The sequence below is a fragment of the Orbicella franksi genome, chromosome 11 (genome assembly GCF_964199315.1).
Source record: "Orbicella franksi chromosome 11, jaOrbFran1.1, whole genome shotgun sequence".
In the NCBI taxonomy this organism is placed as follows: domain Eukaryota; kingdom Metazoa; phylum Cnidaria; class Anthozoa; order Scleractinia; family Merulinidae; genus Orbicella; species Orbicella franksi.
The window spans coordinates 82817-104318 of NC_138155.1; the positions used below are offsets into that span (position 1 = coordinate 82817).

Consider the following 21502-nt stretch of genomic DNA (forward strand, 5'->3'; position numbering starts at 1 on the left):
CCCGGACTGGAAAATGTCCCCCAAATTCCGGGAAATCGAGCTGAACTGGGTCAAAATCACGATGCTCTTAAGAAGGTCTCGGCTACTATTTCAGTCTTAAAGTGAAGTACGGTTGTATTTCGGCCCAGAAGCTCGAAACTGAGCGTTCAAAAAGTTTTCCTGCGTCCATTTCACATCAAACCAAGGCCATCAGGAGTTAGTTTAGTGTCCCCGGGACTTGAAAATATCGCCAAAATTCTAGAAAATCGACCGGAAATTGCTCAAAATGACGATGCGCGTAAGGTGGCCTCGCCTACTCTTTGAGTCTTAAAGTGAAGTGGGGCTATATTTCATCCCAGAAGCTCGAAAATAAGCGTTCAAAAAGTGTTACCTTGTTCATTTCACTGCAAACCAAGGCCATCAGGATTTAGTTTAGACTGCTCGGGCCTGGAAAATATCGCCCAAGTTCGGGGAAATCGAGCCGAATTTTGTCAAAATCACGATGCGCGTAAGGCGGTATCGGCTACTCTTTGATTCTTAAAGTGAACTGGGGCTATATTTCGGGCGAGAAGCTAGAAAGTGAAAGTTCAAAAAGTTTTGCTGTGTTCATTTCACTGCAAACCAAGGCTCTCAGGAGTTAGTTTAGACGCCTTAGGACTGGAAAATATCGCCCAAGTTTGGGGAAATCGAGCCGAAGTTTGTCAAAATCACGATGCGCGTAAGGCGGTCTCGGCTACTCTTTGATTCTTAAAGTGAACTGGGGCTATATTTCGGCCCACAAGCTCGAAAGTGAAAGTTCAAAAAGTTTTGCTGTGTCCATTTCACCGCAAACCAAGCCACATCAGCAGATTGTTTACAGTCTCCGGGACATCAAAATATCCCCCAAGTCCCTGGAAATCGAGCCGAAGTTTGTCAACATCACGATGCGCGTTAAGCAGTCTCGGCTACTCTTTTAGTCTTAAAGTGACGTGGCTGTATATTTCGGCCCAGAAGCTCGAAAGTGAGCGTTCAAAAAGTTTTGCTCTCTCAATTTAACTGAAAACCAAGGCCATCATGAGTTAGTTTAGAGTCCGCGGGACTAAAAAATATCCCTTAAGTTCTGGCAACTCAAGCCGAAGTTGGTCAAAATCACGATGCGTCTAAGGTGGTCTCGGCTACTATTTCAGTCTTAAAGTGAATTGGGGCTATATTTCGGGCCAGAATTTCGAAAGTAAGCCTTCAAAAAAATTTGCTGTGTCCATTTCACTGCAGACCAAGGCCATCAGGGGTTAGTTTAGAGTCCTTGGAACTTGAATATATCCCCGAAGTTTCGGGAAATCCAGCCGAAGTTGGTGAAAATCACGATGCGCGTAAGACGGTCTCGGCTACTCTTTCAGTCTTAAACTGAAGTAGGGCTATATTTCGGCTCAGAAGCCCGAAGAAGAGCATTGAAAAAGTTTTGGTCTCTCCATTTCAACGAAAACCAAAGCAAGCAGGACTTACTTTAGAGTCCCCGGTACCGGAAAATATTCCCCATTTCCTGGGAAATCGAGCCAAAGTTGGTCAAAATCACGATGCGCGTAAGGCGGTCTCGGCTATTGTTTCATTCTTAAAGTGAACTTGGGCTATATTTCGGCCCAGAAGCTCGAAAGTGAAAGTTCAAAAAGTTTTGCTGTGTCCATTTCACCGCAAACCAAGCCACATCAGGAGATAGTTTACAGTCTCCGGGACATCAAAATATCCCCCAAGTTCCGGGATATCGAGCCGAAGTTTGTCAAAATCACGATGCGCGTAAAGCAGTCTCGGCTACTCTTTTAGTCTTAAAGTGACGTGGCTGTATATTTTGGCCCAGAAGCTCGAAAGTGAGCGTTCAAACAGTTATGCTGTGCCCATTTCACTGCAAAGCAAGGCCCTCAGGAAGTAGTTTACAGTCCCCGGAACTGGAAAATATCCTCCAAAATCCGCGAAATCGAGACGACGTTGGTCAAAATAACGATTCGCGTAAGGCGGTCTCGGCTACTCTTTGAGTCTGAAAGTGAAGTAGGGCTATATTTCGGTCCAGAAGCTCGAAAGTGAGCGTTCAAAAAGTTTCGCTCTCGCCATTTCACTGAAAACCAAGGCCATCATGAGTTAGTTTAGAGTCCCCGGGAGTGGAAAATATCTTTTAAGTTCTGGCAACTCAAGCCGAAGTTGGTCAAAATCACGATGCGCCTAGGGCGGCCTCGGCTACTCTTTCAGTCTTAAAGTGAAGTGGGGCTCTATTTCGGCCCAGAAGCTCCAAAGTGAGCGCTGCAGAAAATTTGCTGTGTAGATTTCACTGCAAACCAAGGCCATCAGGAGTTAGTTTAGAGTCCCTGGGACTGCAATATATTTCCCAAGTTCCGGAAAATCGAGAAGACGTTGCTCAAAATCACGACGCGCGCAAGACGGTCTTGGCTAGTCTTTCAGTCTTAAAGTGAAGTGGGGCTATATTTCGGCCCAGAAGCTCAAAAGTGAGCTTCAAAAAGTTTTGCTGTATCCATTTCAATGCAAACGAAGGCCATCAGGGGTTACTTAAGAGTCTTCGGGACTGGAAAATTTCCCACCAAGTTCAGGGAAGTTTAGCCGAAGTTGGTCAAAATCACGGTGCGCGTTAGGCGGTCTCGCTTACTGTTTCAGTCTTAAAGTGAAGTGAGGCTTTATTCCTGCCCAGGAGCTTGAAAGTGAGCGTTAAAAACGCTTCCTTGTGTTTATTTGACTGCAAACCAAAGCCATCACGAGCTAGTTTAGAGTCCCCGGGACTGGAAAATACCCCCCAGCTTCCGGGAAATCGAGCCGAAGTTCGTCAAGATCACGATTTGCGTAAGGTAGTGTCGGCTACTCTTTCAGTCTTAGAGTGAAGTGAGGCTATATTTCGGGCGAGAAGCCCGAAAGTGAGCCTTCAAAAAGTTTTGCTGTGTCCATTTCACTGCAAACCAACGGCATCAGGAGTTAGTTTAGAGTCGCCGGGACTGAAAAATATTGCCCAAGTTCCGGGGAATCGAACCGAAGTTGATCAAAATCACGATGCGCGAAATGCGATATCGCCTACTCTTTCAGTCTTAAAGTGAAGTGGGGCTATATTTCGGCCCAGAAGCACGAGAGTGAGCCTTCAAAAAGTTTTGCTGTGTTCTTTGACTGAAACACAAGGCCATCACGAGTTAGTTTAGCGTCCCTGGGACTGGAAAATATTCCCCAAGTTCCGGTAAATCGAGCTGAAGTTGGTCAAAATCACGATGCTCCCAAAGCGGTCTCGGCTACCCTTTCAGTCTTAAAGTGAAGTGGGGCTATATTTCTGTCCAGAAGCTCGAAAGTGAGCGTTCAAAAAGTTTTGCTGTGTGCATTTCACTGCAAAACAAGGCCATCAGGACTTAGTTTAGCGTCCAAGGGACTGGAAAATGTTCCCCAAGTTCCGGGAGATCCATCCAAAGTTTGTCAAAATCACAATGCGCGTAAGGTGGTCTCGGTTACTCTTTAAGTCTTAAAGTAAAGTGGTGCTTTATTTCGGCCAGGAAGCTCGAAGGTGAGCGTTCAAAAAGTTTTGCTCTGTCCATTTCACTGCAAACCAAGGCCATGAGGAGTTAGTTTAGAGTCCCCGGCACTGGAACATATCCCCCAAGTCCCGGGAAATCCAGCCAAAGTTGATCAAATTCATGATGCGCGTAACGTGGTCTCGGCTACTGTTTCAGTCTTAAAGTAAAGTGTGGCTATATTTCGGCCCACAAGCTCGAAAGTGAGCGTTCAAAAAGTTTTGCTCTGTCCATTTCAATGCAAAGCAAGGCGATCAGGAGTTAGTTTAGAGTACCCGGGACTAGAAAATATCCCCCAACTTCCGAGAAATCGATCCGAAAATGGTCAAAATCACGATGCGCGTAAGGCGATCTCGGCTACTCTTTCAGTCTTAAAGTGAAGTGGGGCTATATTTCGGCCCAGAAGCTCCAAAGTGGGCGTTTTAAAATTTATGCTGTGCGCATTTCAGTGCAAACCAAGGCCATCCGGAGTTAGTTTAGAGTCCCCCGGACTGGAAAATATCCCAAAAGTTGCGTGAAATCGAGCTGAATTTGGTCTAACTCACTATGCGCGTCAGGCGGTCGCGGCTACTATTTTAGTCTGAAAGTGAAGTGGGATTCTATTTCGGCCCAGAAGCTACAAAGAGAGTGTTCAAAAAGCTTTCCTTTGTCCATTTCACTGAAAACCAAGGCCATCAGGAGTTAGTTTAGAGCCCGCGGAAATGGAATATATCCCCCAAGTTTCGGGAAACCGACCCCAAGTTGGTCAAAATCACGATTTGCGCAAGACGGTCTCGGCTACTCTTTCAGTTCTTAAAGTAAGGTGGGGTTATATTTCGGTCCAGAAGCTCGAGAGTGAGCGTTCAAAAAGTTTCGCTGTGTCCGTTTCACTGAAAACCAAGACAATCAGGAGTTAGTTTAGAGTCCCCGGGACTGGAAAATATCCCCCAAGTTCGGGCAAATCGAGCCGAAATTGGTCAAAATCACGGTGCGCTTAAGACGGTGTCGGCTACTCCTTCAGTCTTAAAGTAAAGTGGGGCTCTATTTCGGCCCACAAGCTCAAAGCTCCAAAAAAATTACTGTGTCTATTTCACTGCGAACCAAGGCTATCAGTAGTTAGTTTAGAGTCCCCGGGAGTGGAATGTATTTCCCAAGTTCCGGGAAATCGAGAAGACGTTGGTCAAAATAACGATGCGCGTAAGACGGTCTCGGCTACTCTTTCAGTCTTAAAGTGAAGTGGGGCTATATTTCGGCCCAGAAGCTCAAAAGTGAGCGTTATAAAAGTTTTGCTGTGTCCATTTCAATGCAAACCAAGGCCATCAGGGGTTACTTAAGAGTCCTAGGGACTGGAAAATATCCCCCAAGTTTCGGCAAATCCAGCCGAAGTTGGTCAAAATCACGATGTGCGTAAGGTGGTCTCGGCTACTCTTTCAGTCTTAAAGTGAAGTGGGGCTATATTTCGGCCCAGAAGCTCGAAAGTGAATGTTTAAAAAGTTTTGCTCTGTCACTTTCAGTGCAAACCAAGGCCATCAGAAGTTAGTTTAGAGTCCCCGGGACTGGAGAATATCCCCCAAGTCCCGGGAAATCCAGCCGAAGTTGATCAAATTCATGATGCGCGTAACGTGGTCTCAGCTACTGTGTCAGTCCTAAAGTGAAGTGTGGCTATATCTCGGCCCACAAGCTAGAAAGTGAGCGTTCAAAAAGTTTTGTTGTGTCCATTTGACTTCAAAACAAGGCCATCAGGACTTAGTTTAGCGTCCAAGGGACTGCAAAATATCCCCCAAGTTCCGGGAAATCCATTCGAAGTTCGTCAAAATTACGATGCGCGTAAGGCGCTCTCATCTACTCTTTCAGTGTTAAAGTAAAGTGGGGCTATATTTCTGCCCAGAAGCTCCTAAGTTGTGCTCTGTCCATTTCACTGAAAACCAAGGCCATCAGGAGTTACTGTAGACTCCCTTTGACTGGAATATATCCCCCAAGTTTCGGGAAATAAACGCGAAATTGCTCAAAATCACGATTCGCTCAAGACGGTCTCGCCTACTCTTTCAGTCTTAAAGTAAAATGGGGCTGTATTTCGGCCCAGAAGCTCGAGAGTGAGCGTTCAAAAACTTTCGCTGTGTCCATTTCACTGCAAACCAAGACAAGCAGGAGTTAGTTGAGAGTCCCCGGGACTGGAACATATCCCCCAAGTTCCGGGAAATCAACCCGAAGTTTGTCAAAATCACGATGCACGTAAGGCGGTCTCGGCTACTCTTTCAGTGTTAAAGTAATGGGGGGCTATATTTTGGCCCAGAAGCTCGACATTGAGCGTTCAAAAAGTTTTGCTGGGTCTATTTTACTGCAAACCAAGGCCACCAGGAATTAGTTTAGAGTCCTCAGAACTGGAATATATCCCCTTAGTTCCGGCAAATCGAGCCCAAGTTGCTCAAAATCACGATGCACGTAAGGCGGTCTCGGCTACTCTTTCAGTCTTCAAGTGAAGTGGGGTTCTATTTCGGTCCAGAAGCTCGAAAGTATGCGTTCAAAATCTTTTTCTGTTTCCGTTTCACTGCAAAACCAAGACCAGCACGAGTTAGTTTAGAGTCCCCGGGACTGCAAAATATTTCGCAAGTTCCGGGAAATCGGGCCGAGGTTGATCAAAATCACGATTCGCGAAACGTGGTCTCGGCTACTGTTTGAGTCTTAAAGTGAAGTATGGCTATATTTCGGCCCAAAAAGCTCGAAAGTAAACGTTCAAAAAGCTTTGCTGTGTCCATTTCACTGCAAAACAATGCCATCGACACCTAGTTTAGCGTCCAAGGGACTGGAAAATATCCCCCAAGCTCCGGGAAATCCACCCGAAGTTTGTCAAAATCACCATGCGCGTAAGCCGGTCTCGGCTACTTTTTCAGTATTAAAGTAAAGTGGGGTATATTTCGGCCCAGAAGCTTGAAGGTGAGCGTTCGAAAAGTTTTGCTGTCTCCATTTCACTGCAAACCAAGGCCATCAAGAGTTAGTTTAGAGTCCCTGGGACTGGAAAATATCCCCCAAGTTCCGGAATATCGACCCGAAGTTGGTCAAAATCACGATGCGCGCACGCCGGTCTCGGCTACTCTTTAAGTCGTAAGTGATGTGGGACTATATTTCGGCCTAAAAGCTCGAAAGTGTCGTTCAAACACTTGTGCTGTGTGAATTTCACTGCAAACCATGGCCATCAGCAGTTAGTTTAGAGTCCCCGGGACTGGAAAATATTCCCCAAGTTCCAGGAAAGCGAGCAGAAGTTGCTCAAAATCACGATGCGCATAACGCGGTCTCGGCTACTGTTTCAGTCTTAAAGTGAAGTATGGCTATATTTAGGCCCACAAGCTCGAAAGTGAGCGTTCAAAAAGTTTTGCTGTGTCCATTTCACAAACGAAGGCAATCAGGAGTTAGTTTAGAGTCCCCGGAACTGGAAAATATTCTCCAAGCTCCAGGAAATGGCGCCGAAGTTGATGAAAATTACGATGCGCGTAACGGGCTCTCGGTTATTCTTTCAGTCTTAAATTTAAGTAGGGCTATATTGCGGCACTGAAGCTCGAAGGTGAGCGTTCAGAATGTTTTGCTGTGTTCATTAAACTGCAAACCAAGGTCATCGGGAGTTAGTTTAGCGTCCCCGGGACTTTAAATTTCTTTAAATTTCCCCGGGAAGTCCAGCCAAAGTGGCCCAAAATCACGATGCGCGTAAGGCGGTCTCGGCTACTCTTTCAGTCTTAAAATTAAGGGGGGCTATATTTCGACCTAGAAGCTCGAGACCGGGCGTGCGCTAATTTTACCTGTGTCCATTTCACTGACATCTTAGGCCATCAGGAGTTAGGTTAGAGTCCTCGGGACTGGAAAATATTTCCCAAATTCTGGGAGATCGAGCCAAAGTTGCTCAAAATCACGATGCGCGTAAGGCGGTCTCGGCTACTCTTTAAATCTTAAAATGAAGTGGGGCTATATTTCGGCCGACAAGCTCAACACCGAGCGTGTGCTTCTTTTGCCTTTGTACATATCACTGAAAACTAAGTTCATCAGGAGTTAACATAGAGTCCTCGGGACTGGAAAATATTCCCCGAATTCCGGCAAATCGAGCCAAAGATGCTCAAAATCACGATACGCGTAAGGCGGTCTTGGCTACTCGTTTACTCCGAAAATGAAGTGGGGCTATATTTCGGTTCTACAAGCTCGACACCGAGCGTGTTCTCCTTTTACCTGTGTCCGTTTCACTAAGAACTAAGTCCATCGGGAGATAGTTTAGAATCCTCGAGACTGGAAGCTATCCTCCAAGTTTCGGCAAATTGAGCCATACTTTCTTAAAATTAGGATAGGCGTACGGCAGTTTCGTTTACTCTTTCAGTCTTAAAATGAACTGGGGCTACATTTCGGCCTAGAAGCTCGACACCGAGCGTGCGCTCCTGTTACCTGTGACCTTTTTACTGAAAACTAAGGCCATCAAGAGTTAGGGTAGAGTCCCCGGGACTGGAAAATATCCCCCAAGTTTTGGCATATCGAGCCATAGTGGCTAAAAATTTCGATGCGCTTAAGGCGGTTTCGTGTACACTTTCAGTCTTAAAATAAAGTGGGGCTATATTTCGGCCTACAACCTTGAAACCAAGCGTGCGCTCCTTTTACCTGTGTCCATTTCACTAAAAACCAAGGCATTCAGGAGTTAGTTTAGAGCTTCCGGCACTGAAAAATATCCCCCAAGTGCCAGGAAATCAAGCCGAAGTTCGACAAAATTACCATGCGCGTAAAGCGGTCCCGGCTACTCTTTCAGTCTTAAAGTGAAGTGGGGCTATATTTCGGCCAGGAAGCTCGAAAGTGAACGTTCAAAAAGTTTGGCTGTGTCCATTTCACTGAAAACCAAGGCAATCAGGAATTAGTTTAGAGTGCCCGGGACTGGCAATTATCTCCCAAGTTCCGGGAAATCGGGCCGAAGTAGCCCAAAATCACGATGCGCGTAAGGCGGTCTCGGCTAGTCTTTCAGTCTTAAGGTGAAGTAGGGCTATGCTTCGGCACTGAAGCTCAAACGTGAGCGTTCAAAAAGTTGTGCTGTGTCCTTTTCACTGCAAACCGAGGAAATCAGGAGTTAGTTTAGAGTTCCCGGTACCAGAAAATATCCCCCATTTCCCGGGAAATCGAGCCAAAGTTGGTCAAAATCACGATGCGCGTAAGGCGGTCCCGGTTACTCTTTCATTCTTAAAGTGAACTGGGGAATATTTCCCCCCAGAAGCTCGAAATTCAGCGTTCAAAAAGTTGTGCTGTGTCCATTTCACTCCAGAGCAAGGCCATCAGGAGTTACTTTAGAGGCGCGGGACTGGAAAATATCCCCGAAGATCCGGGAAATCGAGCCGAAGTTGGTCAAAATTACGATGGGCGTAAGGCGGTCTCGGCTACTCTTTCAGTCTTAAAGTTAAGTGGGGCTATATTTCGAACAATAAGCTCGAAAGTGAGCGTTCAAAAAGTTTTGCTGTGTCCATTTAACTGCAAACTAAGGCCATCGGAAGTTAGTTTAGCTTCCCCGGGAATTGAAAATATTCGCCAACTTCCGGGAAATCGAGCCGAAGTTGGTCAAAATTACGATGCGCGTAAGGCGGTCTCGGCTACTCTTTCAGTCTTAAAGTGAAGTAGGGCTATATTTCGGCCGAGAAGCTCGAAAGTGAGCGTTCAAAAAAATGTGCTGTGTCCATTTCACTGCAAACCAAGGCCATCAGCAGTTAGTTTAGAGTCCCCGGGACTGGAATATATCCCCGAAGTTCCGGGAAATCCAACAGAAGTTGGTCAAAATCACGATGCGCGTAAGACGGTCTCGGCTACTCTTTCAGTCTTAAAGTAAAGTGGGGCTATATTCCGGGCCAGAAGCTCGAAAGTGAACCTTTAAAAAGTTACGCTTTGTGCATTTAACTGCAAACCAAGGCCATCAGGAGTTAGTTTAAAGTCCCCTGGACTGGAAAATATCCCCCAAGTTCCGAGAAATCGAGCTGCACTGGGTCAAAATTACGATGCTCGTAAGGAGGTCTCGGCTACTATTTCAGTCTTAAAGTGAAGTACGGTTGTATTTCGGCCCAGAAGCTCGAAACTGAGCGTTCAAAAAGTTTTCCTGCGTCCATTTCACATCAAACCAAGGCAATCAGGAGTTACTTGAAAATATCGCCAAAATTCTAGAAAATCGAGCGAAAGTTGCTCAAAATCACGATGCGCGTAAGGCGGTCTCGCCTACTCTTTCAGTCTTAAAGTGAAGTGAGGCTATATTTCATCCCAGAAGCTCGAAAATAAGCGTTCAAAAACTGTTACCTGCTTCATCTCACTGCAAACCAAGGCCATCAGGATTTAGTTTAGACTGCTCTGGACTGGAAAATATCGGCCAAGTTCGGGGAAATCGAGCCGAATTTTGTCAAAATCACGATGCGCGTAAGGCGGTCTCGGCTACTCTTTGATTCTTAAAGTGAACCGGAGCTATATTTCGGGCGAGAAGCTAGAAAATGAAAGTTCAAAAAGTTTTGCTGTGTTCATTTCACTGCAAACCAAGGCCATCAGGAGTTAGTTTAGACTCCTCGGGACTGGAAAATATCGCCCAAGTTCGGGGAAATCGAGCCGAAGTTTGTCAAAGTCACGATGCGCGTAAGGCGGTCTCGGCTACTCTTTGATTCTTAAAGTGAACTGGGGCTATATTTCGGCCCACAAGCTCGAAAGTGAAAGTTCAAAAAGTTTTGCTGTGTCCATTTCATCGCAAACCAAGTCACATCAGCAGATTGTTTACAGTCTCCGGGACATCAAAATATCCCCCAAGTCCCTGGAAATCGAGCCGAAGTTTTTCAAAATCACGATGCGCGTAAAGCAGTCTCGGCTACTCTTTTAGTCTTAAAGTGACGTGGCTGTATATTTCGGCCCAGAAGGTCGAAAGTGAGCGTTCAAAAAGTTTTGCTCTCTCAATTTAACTGAAAACCAATGCTATCATGAGTTAGTTTAGAGTCCGTGGGACTAAAAAATATCTCTTAAGTTCTGGCAACTCAAGCCGAAGTTGGTCAAAATCACGATGCGTCTAAGGTGGTCTCGGCTACTATTTCAGTCTTAAAGTGAATTGGGGCTATATTTCGGGCCAGAATTTCGAAAGTAAGCCTTCAAAAAAATTTGCTGTGTCCATTTCACTGCAGACCAAGGCCATCAGGGGTTAGTTTAGAGTCCTTGGAACTTGAATATATCCCCGAAGTTTCGGGAAATCCAGCCGAAGTTGGTGAAAATCACGATGCGCGTAAGACGGTCTCGGCTACTCTTTCAGTCTTAAACTGAAGTAGGGCTATATTTCGGCTCAGAAGCCCGAAGGGGAACGTTAAAAAAGTTTTGGTCTCTCCATTTCAACGCAAACCAAGGCAATCAGGAGTTACTTTAGAGTCCTTGGTACCGGAAAATATTCCCCATTTCCTGGGAAATCGAGCCAAAGTTGGTCAAAATCACGATGCGCGTAAGGCGGTCTCGGCAATTTTTTCATTCTTAAAGTAAACTCGGGCGATATTTCGGCCCAGAAGCTCGAAAGTGAAAGTTCAAAAAGTTTTGCTGTGTCCATTTCACCGCAAACCAAGCCACATCAGGAGATAGTTTACAGTCTCCGGGACATCAAAATATCCCCCAAGTTCCGGGATCTCAAGCCGAAGTTTGTGAAAATCACGATGCGCGTAAAGCAGTCTCGGCTACTCTTTTAGTCTTAAAGTGACGTGGCTGTATATTTTGGCCCAGAAGCTCGAAAGTGAGCGTTCAAAAAGTTATGCTGTGCCCATTTCACTGCAAAGCAAGGCCCTCAGGAAGTAGTTTACAGTCCCCGGAACTGGAAAATATCCTCCAAGTTCCGCGAAATCGAGACGAAGTTGGTCAAAATAACGATTCGCGTAAGGCGGTCTCGGCTACTCTTTGAGTCTGAAAGTGAAGTAGGGCTATATTTCGGTCCAGAAGCTCGAAAGTGAGCGTTCAAAAAGTTTTGCTCTCTCAATTTCACTGAAAACCAAGGCCATCATGAGTTAGTTTAGAGTCCCTGGGAGTGGAAAATATCTTTTAAGTTCTGGCAACTCAAGCCGAAGTTGGTCAAAATCACGATGCGCCTAAGGCGGCCTCGGCTACTCTTTCAATCTTAAAGTGAAGTGGGGCCCTATTTCGGCCCAGAAGCTCCAAAGTGAGCGCTGCAGAAAATTTACTGTGTTCATTTCACTGCAAACCAAGGCCATCAGGAGTTAGTTTAGAGTCCCTGGGACTGCAATATATTTCCCAAGTTCCGGAAAATCGAGAAGACGTTGCTCAAAATCACGATGCGCGCAAGACGGTCTTGGCTAGTCTTTCAGTCTTAAAGTGAAGTGGGGCTATATTTCGGCCCAGAAGCTCAAAAGTGAGCTTCAAAAAGTTTTGCTGTATCCATTTCAATGCAAACGAAGGCCATCAGGGGTTACGTAAGAGTCTTCGGGACTGGAAAATTTCCCCCCGAGTTCAGGGAAGTTTAGCCGAAGTTGGTCAAAATCACGGTGCGCGTTAGGCGGTCTCGCTTACTGTTTCAGTCTTAAAGTGAAGTGAGGCTTTATTCCTGCCCAGGAGCTTGAAAGTGAGCGTTCAAAAAGTTTCCCTGTGTTTATTTGACTGCAAACCAAAGCCATCACGAGCTAGTTTAGAGTCCCCGGGACTGGAAAATATCCCCCAGCTTCCGGCAAATCGAGCCGAAGTTCGTCAAAATCACGATTTGCGTAAGGTAGTGTCGGCTACTCTTTCAGTCTTAGAGTGAAGTGAGGCTATATTTCGGGCGAGAAGCCCGAAAGTGAGCGTTTAAAAAGTTTTGCTGTGTCCATTTCACTGCAAACCAACGCCATCAGGAGTTAGTTTAGAGTCCCCGGAACTGGAAAATATTCTCCAAGTTCCAGGAAATGGCGCCGAAGTTGATGAAAATTACGATGCGCGAAATGCGGTATCGGCTACTCTTTCAGTCTTAAAGTGAAGTGGGGCTATATTTCGGCCCAGAAGCCCGAAAGTGAGCCTTCAAAAAGTTTGCTGTGTTCTTTGAGTGAAACACAAGGCCATCGGGAGTTAGTTTAGCGTCCCTGGGACTGGAAAATATTCCCCAAGTTCCGGTAAATCGAGCTGAAGCTGGTCAAAATCACGATGCTCCCAAAGCGGTCTCGGCTACCCTTTTAGTCTTAAAGTGAAGTGGGGCTATATTTCTGTCCAGAAGCTCGAAAGTGAGCGTTCAAAAAGTTTTGCTGTGTGCATTTCACTGCAAACCAAAGCTATCAAAAGTTAGTTTAGGGTCCCCGGGACTGGAAAATATTCCCCAAGTTCCGGGAAAGCGAGCCCAAGTTGATCAAAATCACGATGCGCGAAATGCGGTCTCGGCTACTGTTTCAGTCTTAAGGTAAAGTGTGGCTATATTTCGGCCCACAAGCTCGAAAGTGAGCGTTCAAAAAGTTTTGCTGTGTCCATTTCACTGCAAAACAAGGCCATCAGGACTTAGTTTAGCGTCCAAGGGACTGGAAAATGTTCCCCAAGTTCCAGGAGATCCACCCGAAGTTTGTCAAAATCACAATGCGCGTAAGGTGGTCTCGGTTACTCTTTAAGTCTTAAAGTAAAGTGGGGCTTTATTTCGGCCAGGAAGCTCGAAGGTGAGCGTTCAAAAAGTTTTGCTCTGTCCATTTCACTGCAAACCAAGGCCATGAGGAGTTAGTTTAGAGTTCCTGGGACTGGAAAATATCCCTCAAGTTCCGGAATATCGACCGGATGTTTGTCAAACGCACGATGCGAGCAAGGCGGTCTCTGCTAGTCTTTCAGTCTTAAGTGAAGTGGGGCTATATTTCGGCCCAGAATCTCGAAAGTGTGCGTTCAAAAAATTGTGCCGTGTCCATTTCAATGCAAACCAAGGCCATCAGGAGTTAGTTTAGAGTCCCCAGGACTGGAACATCTCCCCTAAGTCCCGGGAAATCCAGCCGAAGTTGGTCAAATTCATGATGCGCGTAACGTGGTCTCGGCTACTGTTTCAGTCTTAAAGTCAAGTGTGCCTATATTTCGGCGCACAAGCTAGAAAGCGAGCGTTCAAAAAGTTTTGCTGTGTGCATTTCACTTCAAAACAAGGCCATCAGGACTTAGTTTAGGGTCCCCGGGCCTGGAAAATACTCCCCAGGTTCCGGGAAAGCGAGCCGAAGTTGAACAAAATCACGATGCGCGAAATGCGGTCTCGGCTACTGTTTCAGTCTTAAAGTAAAGTGTGGCTATATTTCGGCCCACAAGCTCGAAAGTGAGCGTTCAAAAAGTTTTGCTGTGTCCATTTCAATGCAAAGCAAGGCGATTAGGAGTTAGTTTAGAGTCCCCGGGACTGGAAAATATCCCCCAAGTTCCGAGAAATCTATCCGAAAATGGTCAAAATCATGATGCCCGTAAGGCGATCTCGGCTACTCTTTCAGTCTTAAAGTGAAGTGGTGCTATATTTCGGCCCAGAAGCTCCAAAGTGGGCGCTCAAAAATTTATGCTGTGCGCATTTCAGTGCTAACCAAGGCCATCCGGAGTTAGTTTAGAGTCCCTCGGACTGGAAAATATCCCAAAAGTTGCGTGAAATCGAGCTGAATTTGGGTCTAACTCACGATGCGCGTGAGGCGGTCTCGGCTACTATTTCAGTCTGAAAGTGAAGTGGGATTCTATTTCGGCCCAGAAGCTACAAAGAGAGTGTTCAAAAAGCTTTCCTTTGTCCAATTCACTGAAAACCAAGCCCATCAGGAGTTAGTGTAGAGTCCTTTTGACTGGAATATATCCCTTAAGTTTCGGGAAATAAACGCGAAATTGCTCAAAATCACGATTCGCTCAAGACGGTCTCGCCTACTCTTTCAGTCTTAAAGTAAAATGGGGCTGTATTTCGGCCAAGAAGCTCGAGAGTGAGCGTTCAAAAACTTTCGCTGTGTCCATTTCACTGAAAACCAAGACAAGCAGGAGTTAGTTGAGAGTCCCCGAGACTGGAAAATGTGCCCCAAGTTCCGGGAAATCAACCCGAAGCTTGTCAAAATCACAGTGCACGTAAGGCGGTCTCGGCTACTCTTTCAATGTTATAGTAATGGGGGGCTATATTTTGGCCCAGAAGCTCGACATTGAGCGTTCAAAAAGTTTTGCTGGGTCTATTTTACTGCAAACCAAGGCCATCAGGAATTAGTTTAGAGTCCTCAAAACTGGAATATATCCCCTTAGTTCCGGCAAATCGAGCCGAAGTTGCTCAAAATCACGATGCACGTAAGGCGGTCTCGGCTACTCTTTCAGTCTTCAAGTGAAGTGGGGTTCTATTTCGGTCCAGAAGCTCGAAAGTATGCGTTCAAAAACTTTTTCTGTTTCCGTTTCACTGCAAACCAAGACCAGCACGAGTTAGTTTAGAGTCCCCGGGACTGCAAAATATTTCGCAAGTTCCGGGAAATCGAGCCGAAATTGATGAAAATCACGATGCGCGAAACGTGGTCTCGGCTACTGTTTGAGTCTTAAAGTGAAGTGTGGCTATATTTCGGCCCACAAGCTCGAAAGTGAGCGTTCAAAAAGCTTTCCTGTGTCAATTTCACTGCAAAACAAGGCCATCGGCACCTAGTTTAGCGTCCAAGGGACTGGAAAATATCCCCCAAGTTCCGCGAAATCCACCGGAAGTTTGTCAAAATCACGATGCACGTAAGGCGGTTTCGGCTACTTTTTCAGTATTAAAGTAAAGTGGGGTATATTTCGGCCCAGAAGCTTGAAGGTGAGCGTTGAAAAAGTTTTGCTGTCTCCATTTCACTGCAAACCAAGGCCATCAAGAGTTAGTATTAGAGTCCCTGGGACTGGAAAATATTCCCCAAGTTCCGGAATATCGACGCGAAGTTTGTCAAAATCACGATGCGCGCACGCCGGTCTTATGGTGTTCCATCCCCGCCAAAAATCAACTTTAGCACTCGACATCTAACTTTAGCCCTCAACATCCAACTTTATATCACTCAACATCCAACTTTATAGCTCTCAACATTCAACTTTAGCACTCAACATCCAACTTTAGGCCTCAACATCCAATTTTAGGGCACTCAACATCCAACTTTAAGAATCAATATGTAACTTTAGCACTCAACATTCAACTTTATAGCAATCAATATCCAACTTTAACACTCAACATCCAACTTTAGAACTCAACATCCAACTTTAACACTCAACATGAAACTTTACCACTCAACATCCAACTTTACCACTCAACATCCAACTTCAGCAATCAACATCCAACTTAAGCAATCAACATCCAATTTTATCAATTTCGAAATTATCCTGTCGAAATGGTTTGATATTTTTATTACAAGGAACTTCTAAGCTTATTGTTCAATCGAAGTTAACCTTTTATTAAGGATTCAAGTTTGAATATTTCATTCCGACCACGGGCTTTCTTTCATTCAGCTTCGTAAGTCGAGCTTTCTAAAATGTACAGTCTCTGCGAAATGTTGACTTCAGCTTTGCGAACGGCGTACAATTTCCGCCAAAAAGTGTCAAATGTCAAAAGGTTACGTCACGTCCACAAGGACCTGGATCTGGTAGGTCAAAATGGCGGATTTCTGCAGTGTTGTGCAAGCCATAAATGACCTGGTTGTGAGGATCGAAAGATTGGAAGATTCTTGCGAAATCGGGTCGATAGTGTTAAGATTGGATTATATAACTAGGATGCTGGTTAATCTCGATGTTCCTGATGACATTGTGAACGTAATGAGTGGTCTGTACGAGACTATTGTGGCCATTGAAGCAAATCACAGCACCCAAGCTCGTCATGGTTATCAGGGACAGCTGCGTCGTACTGGGGTTCGAGGACGACCTTCGTTTCAAATACCCCAAGAGCAATTATCATTTCTCTTGGACCAGGGTTTCAAAATGTCGGAAATCGGCGTTTTGTTGGGTGTAGGACAGAGGAATGTCGAAAGGAGAATGTCAGCGTTTGGCTTGAGTGTTTCTGGTGAGAGCTTTTAAGCTCACATGTAAAAGGTTTTCTCTTTATTTTTTGTGATATGTACCTATATTTTGAAAGTTTACTAGGTTGGAATTAGTACTGTTACCACGAAGTCCTTTTCTGTTGCTGTTGATCGTTAATGCCAAAGATTTCATCCTTCTATTTTTCATATAATTTTAATTCTCATTTGCATATTTTAAATTTTAAGTTATTTTCTCTTTTTGTAATTTTTAACCTCAAATCTGCATTTAAACCAGCCTTAGCTCATCTGCGATATGTGAATAAATAAAGTTCACTGACTTACTTTACTTATAAACAAGGTGTAAGCTTATGTAGAATTGAAGGCCGTGGGGATGGGGTGGGTAAATAATTTATCAGTTACAACGTCAGTAACAGAGGTAATGCGTGTTTAGTTTAACAACAGTTTGAATTTCAATAAATCCAAGGAAACCTTGTTTACTTCAGGTACGTTTAGTAACCTGAGTGATGAAGAACTAGAAAACTTGTTGAGATCTGCACAACAGTCTCATCCTAATATTGGCATTAGGATGGCGAAAGGCTTACTACACAGTAAAGGACATCGGGTGCAAAGAGAACGGATCAGACAGTCATTAATGAGGACAGATTCTATTGGAGTGATGCAGCGATGGAGAGACGCAGTAAGAAGAAGACGATACAATGTCCACTCTCCATTGGCTCTTTGGCATATTGATGGCAACCATAAACTTATAAGGTAAATATGGAATTAAGAATTAGTTATGTCCTTCAAAGGTGTACTCTGCTGATTTCAAAAGTGCAAGTCAATGGGTAATGCAAAAATAATAATCATAATAATAGTAAAAACGTGACTTCACTTAGGAGTATTAAGTTCCGATTTTCCACCTTTTCGCTGCCTTGCATACCTAATGTTATTTCTAGATGGAGAATAGTCATCCACGGAGGCATCGATGGATATTCCAGAATACCAGTCTATCTCCATGCATCAGACAACAACAAGGCAACCACTGTCCTTAACCTGTTTCTTGATGCAGTTAATGAATATGGTTTACCATCACGAGTACGCTCAGACAAGGGTGGAGAGAATGTGGATATATCATGGTACATGCTTACACATCCACAAAGGGGCTCCGGAAGAGGAAGTATGATAACGGGTAATAAATTGATGAAAGGAATTGATAATATGAAACTTTGTCTTAATTGTGCTTGCCATTGATTACTTTCATAAATTGTAGGTAAAAGCACACACAATCAACGGATAGAGAGGCTTTGGAGAGACGTTTCTGATGGATGCTCAACATTGTTTTACAATTTGTTTTATGAGTTGGAGAGGTCTGGGATGCTAAATCCAAATGATGAAATTCATTTGTGGTGCCTGCACTACACATTTTTACCAGTCATTAACAAGCATTTGACAAACTGGAAAAATGCATGGATTCATCATCCTTTGAGGTCTGAGCGGAACTCCACTCCAATGCAGTTATGGATAAGGGGACTCCATGGTATCTGGGGGAGTGGATCAACAATTGATAGAGAGGTTTTTCAGGTGAACATTTTGCTGGTTTGTTTGTTTGTTTGTTTTCAATTCCATTTCTTATCTTACTTTTAATATCATAATGTAAACATGTCATAAGACATTATTGGGCTTGGTTTTTAATGACTGGTGAAAATTTTAGAGAACCCCCATAAATCAGAAATAATTGAGTTGTGGGTTTTATATGTAAACAACGACATAAATAACTGTAGCCTTTTTGTTCGCAGAACGACTTCTCAAACTATGGAATTGACTGGGATGGACCCATACCAGCTCCATCTCCTGAAAGTGTAGAGGTTCCAGAAACTAGATGCCCTATTGATCCTGAAAGACTGCAATCTTTGTCCTTATTTTATCCCCCTCATAATGCATCAGTTAATGATGTTATTGAGTTATTTGTGCGTGCTGTTACACATGTGTATGAGATGTTGAATCCTCAGCATTCCACGTAACAACATAGGTATTTCTCCATAATAAGTCGTTTTTAATGATAAACCTAAAACATGGTTGAAATTAATATTATCATGTAAACCTAATGTTTCTGGTAAACATCAGTAATACAGTACTAATTTAAAAAACAATACAAGGCTCAGTGTAGCTTGTTAAATGCAATCAGTCAAGGCAAATGACAGGTCAACATGCTGAAGAAGCTTATTGCAAATGCCATTGTAAACAACAGGAACAATGCTACTTTAATAAAATTGTTAAGTACTACAAAGATCAGTCAATTCTCTAATTGCAAATCCCAAATGGCAAATCCTTTCTGTGTTTAATGGACAAGTACTGACCTAAAATAAGTCCTTTTTTATAAAACCTCAACTATCAAATTAGGCTGCATGACTCAAGTTGGGAATTGATTGATTCAAAAGCCTACAAATAACTGTAACATAACTATTAACTGCAGATGAACTGACACTCCAGTTTTGATATGACATCAATATACTGTACAAACCCCAGTAATTACATAAATCTTTCAAAATTTGCAAATATGTGTATTTTATGAAAGGAAACTATTCCATAACGTTCAGTTTGGAATATAAGTTTCAGTCACTTGTCAAACTCAATACTTATAGCTCTTAATACCAAGTAGTGACTTATAACAATTAGGGCTATTTATACAAGGAAAAAAAGCCGCAGATTACACAAGCCACTGCTTACATAAGATGCGAACTAACTGTGTAAACGGTACATTTTAACCAGTTCAAGTCTTACATGAGCCATGGATAACATAAGCCACAGCTTATTTTTCTTGTATAAATGACCCTATTGTCCTTTTCCTTATTACCCCCCCTCCCCAACTTGTTGCAAACAATTTAACCCACACTTAATTAAGGGCTCTTAGTGGTATTGGTATTGTTAACACAACTCGATAATTTTGTGATAAACAGAAAACAGATTTGAAAACTTCAATCTGCATTTTTTTTCTACTAACACAGGTTTTGTCTGTTACTGAATTAATTAAAGAACCATTTAGACCTTCCTTAGTTGGCCATTCTACAACAGCTAACATTCATAGTATTTTGCATTAAACAGAATCACATGTGGAAAGCAGGGAAAATTTGTTAGGAAATTAATTCTTTCATCAAGTAGCTTAAGGGTGAATTATAAGCCTGTTTGACTTCCATACATGGAAGCTTGTAAACTGACTTGTGCAATTTGTGTCATGTGAAACTAAATCCTTGTGCTCCATATTTGATGGCGATGTCGAAGAATTTCTGAAAATCTTCGAAAGACTGGTATTTTGTCGGGATTGTAAGACTGAGGAAACACGTTTCCGCTATTGGGAGGTCGATGCTATCGTCGAATTGTACCAACAGGTCGGTGTATCTTGCTGGCAGGATGTTACTGCCTGTCCAGAAGCTACATAGGTCAACGAGGTCAGTGCCATCTGAAACATATCAATACCAAAACTCCTTTTTTAATGCAAAGAAAGTTTGTTCAGAACATAGTTTTCAAAGACACTGTTACAAGTCATTACAATGAATTCCTGGTGGGAAAAGGAAAAGGGTCATTTGTTGGACGCTATTTTAAATTGCTTTTCAGACTAAGAATTGACCCTGTTTTCTTGAAAGCAGTTAGTTGTTCTACATGTGCCCATTTGGTTCTGTGGTTGATTGTGTGTTTATTCACCCCTGTAACATTAACCGCGAAATACCTTCTTTTCTTAATTCCATGAACTCGATGTATCTGATAAAGAATTCAGCAGCCTTGGTATTGTTTGAAGCATCTCTTTCTTCAAAAGTAATTTTTCCTGTAAACTCGTCTCCTGTTAATGTTCTATCTTTTTCACAAGCAAAGATGACATCCACGAGGCAAGGCCACTTAGCCAGGGCGGTTTGTAAACCAACCTCCTCCATTCCTAGTGAAGGAAAAGAAAAGGTTGCGTTAAAATCTTTGAATGTTCCTTGGTAGTGGTCATCGGTATTGTCATTTCTTACCTTTGGCAATGTCATCCAACTCAAGCTTACGTTTAAGGATGACATTGTACAGCATGAGTCCTTGGGTTATCAATCTAGGCGCCTCCTTCAGTTTATCGATGTCAAGGCCAGCTTCGTTTAAGTACGGTTGGATGTTCTCTCGGAGCTCGCTTCCCGGATGGTCATCTCTTCCCAAGGAATCAATCTGAATGTAAAACACAGGGGAGACCAATTGAATGGTGGTTTAATAAAAGAACAAAGCTATTTACTTGGTTAAGATTATTGTTAACGGTTTGTGAGTTGGGCCTAAACACAGAGGAGTAGGTAGGTACCAAGTAAAAATAAGCTTTCCAAATTCGCTACGGCGGTAAATTTGCTTTTATTCAAAATTATTGGACTGGCTTTTTAGGAGAAAGGGGGGAGCGATAGAGATGGGGGGGGAGTGGGTGGAGGAAAAGAGTTGGTAGATTATTTAAGTTGATTTAATGTCAGACTAACCTCACTTATTAAATGCCTAAGATCTGTGTCTGGGATGTCTTCGACAGATATAGGCGGGGGATTTTCGCACATATCTGCAGAGGGGCTTGCCAAATAATATTTGATGGCAGGTGAAAGACCATGCAAAGCTGGACCACCGTGTAGGGCACAGTGCCCTATGATGCGACCGATCGCCTTGAATGCCCCTGTCAGTCTCAGCGACTGGTCATGTACAGGCAGTCTGTGATCTTTGTCGCCTTCGAAGAACATTATGGGCTTGAACGTGTTGGCGATCCCTTCGTCTGCAATTTTCATGGCACCGAGAAGGAATTCCCGCACGGGTCCACTTCCGGCACCCTCCTCCCCCTCGAACCTCACCCTTGGTCGTGCCTTCAGATTCGATTTTTTTGATTTGTAATTCACTAAAATATCGCGTTTAAGTTCCTCGACGCCCTCCATGCGCGAGACCGAAAACAGCTGCCGCGGATTATTCTCCTCTGTAACTTCGTCCCTGAAACGTTGAAGGGCGTCCATGGCATCTACCGGTTGCGCGTCTTCGTTTCTGGAGTCAGTAATTTTCACGGGATGGCAGTCATCCTCTTCATCCTGCTGTGCACCTGAAATACATAATTTAGGAGGCATT

General features: G+C 43.9%; 1 pseudogene; it reads left to right on the forward strand.

Annotated features, from left to right (window-relative positions):
- The first annotated feature begins 15492 nt into the window (after positions 1 to 15492).
- Positions 15493 to 18391, forward strand: LOC145460389 (uncharacterized; annotated as a pseudogene).
- The last annotated feature ends 3111 nt before the right edge of the window (positions 18392 to 21502 follow it).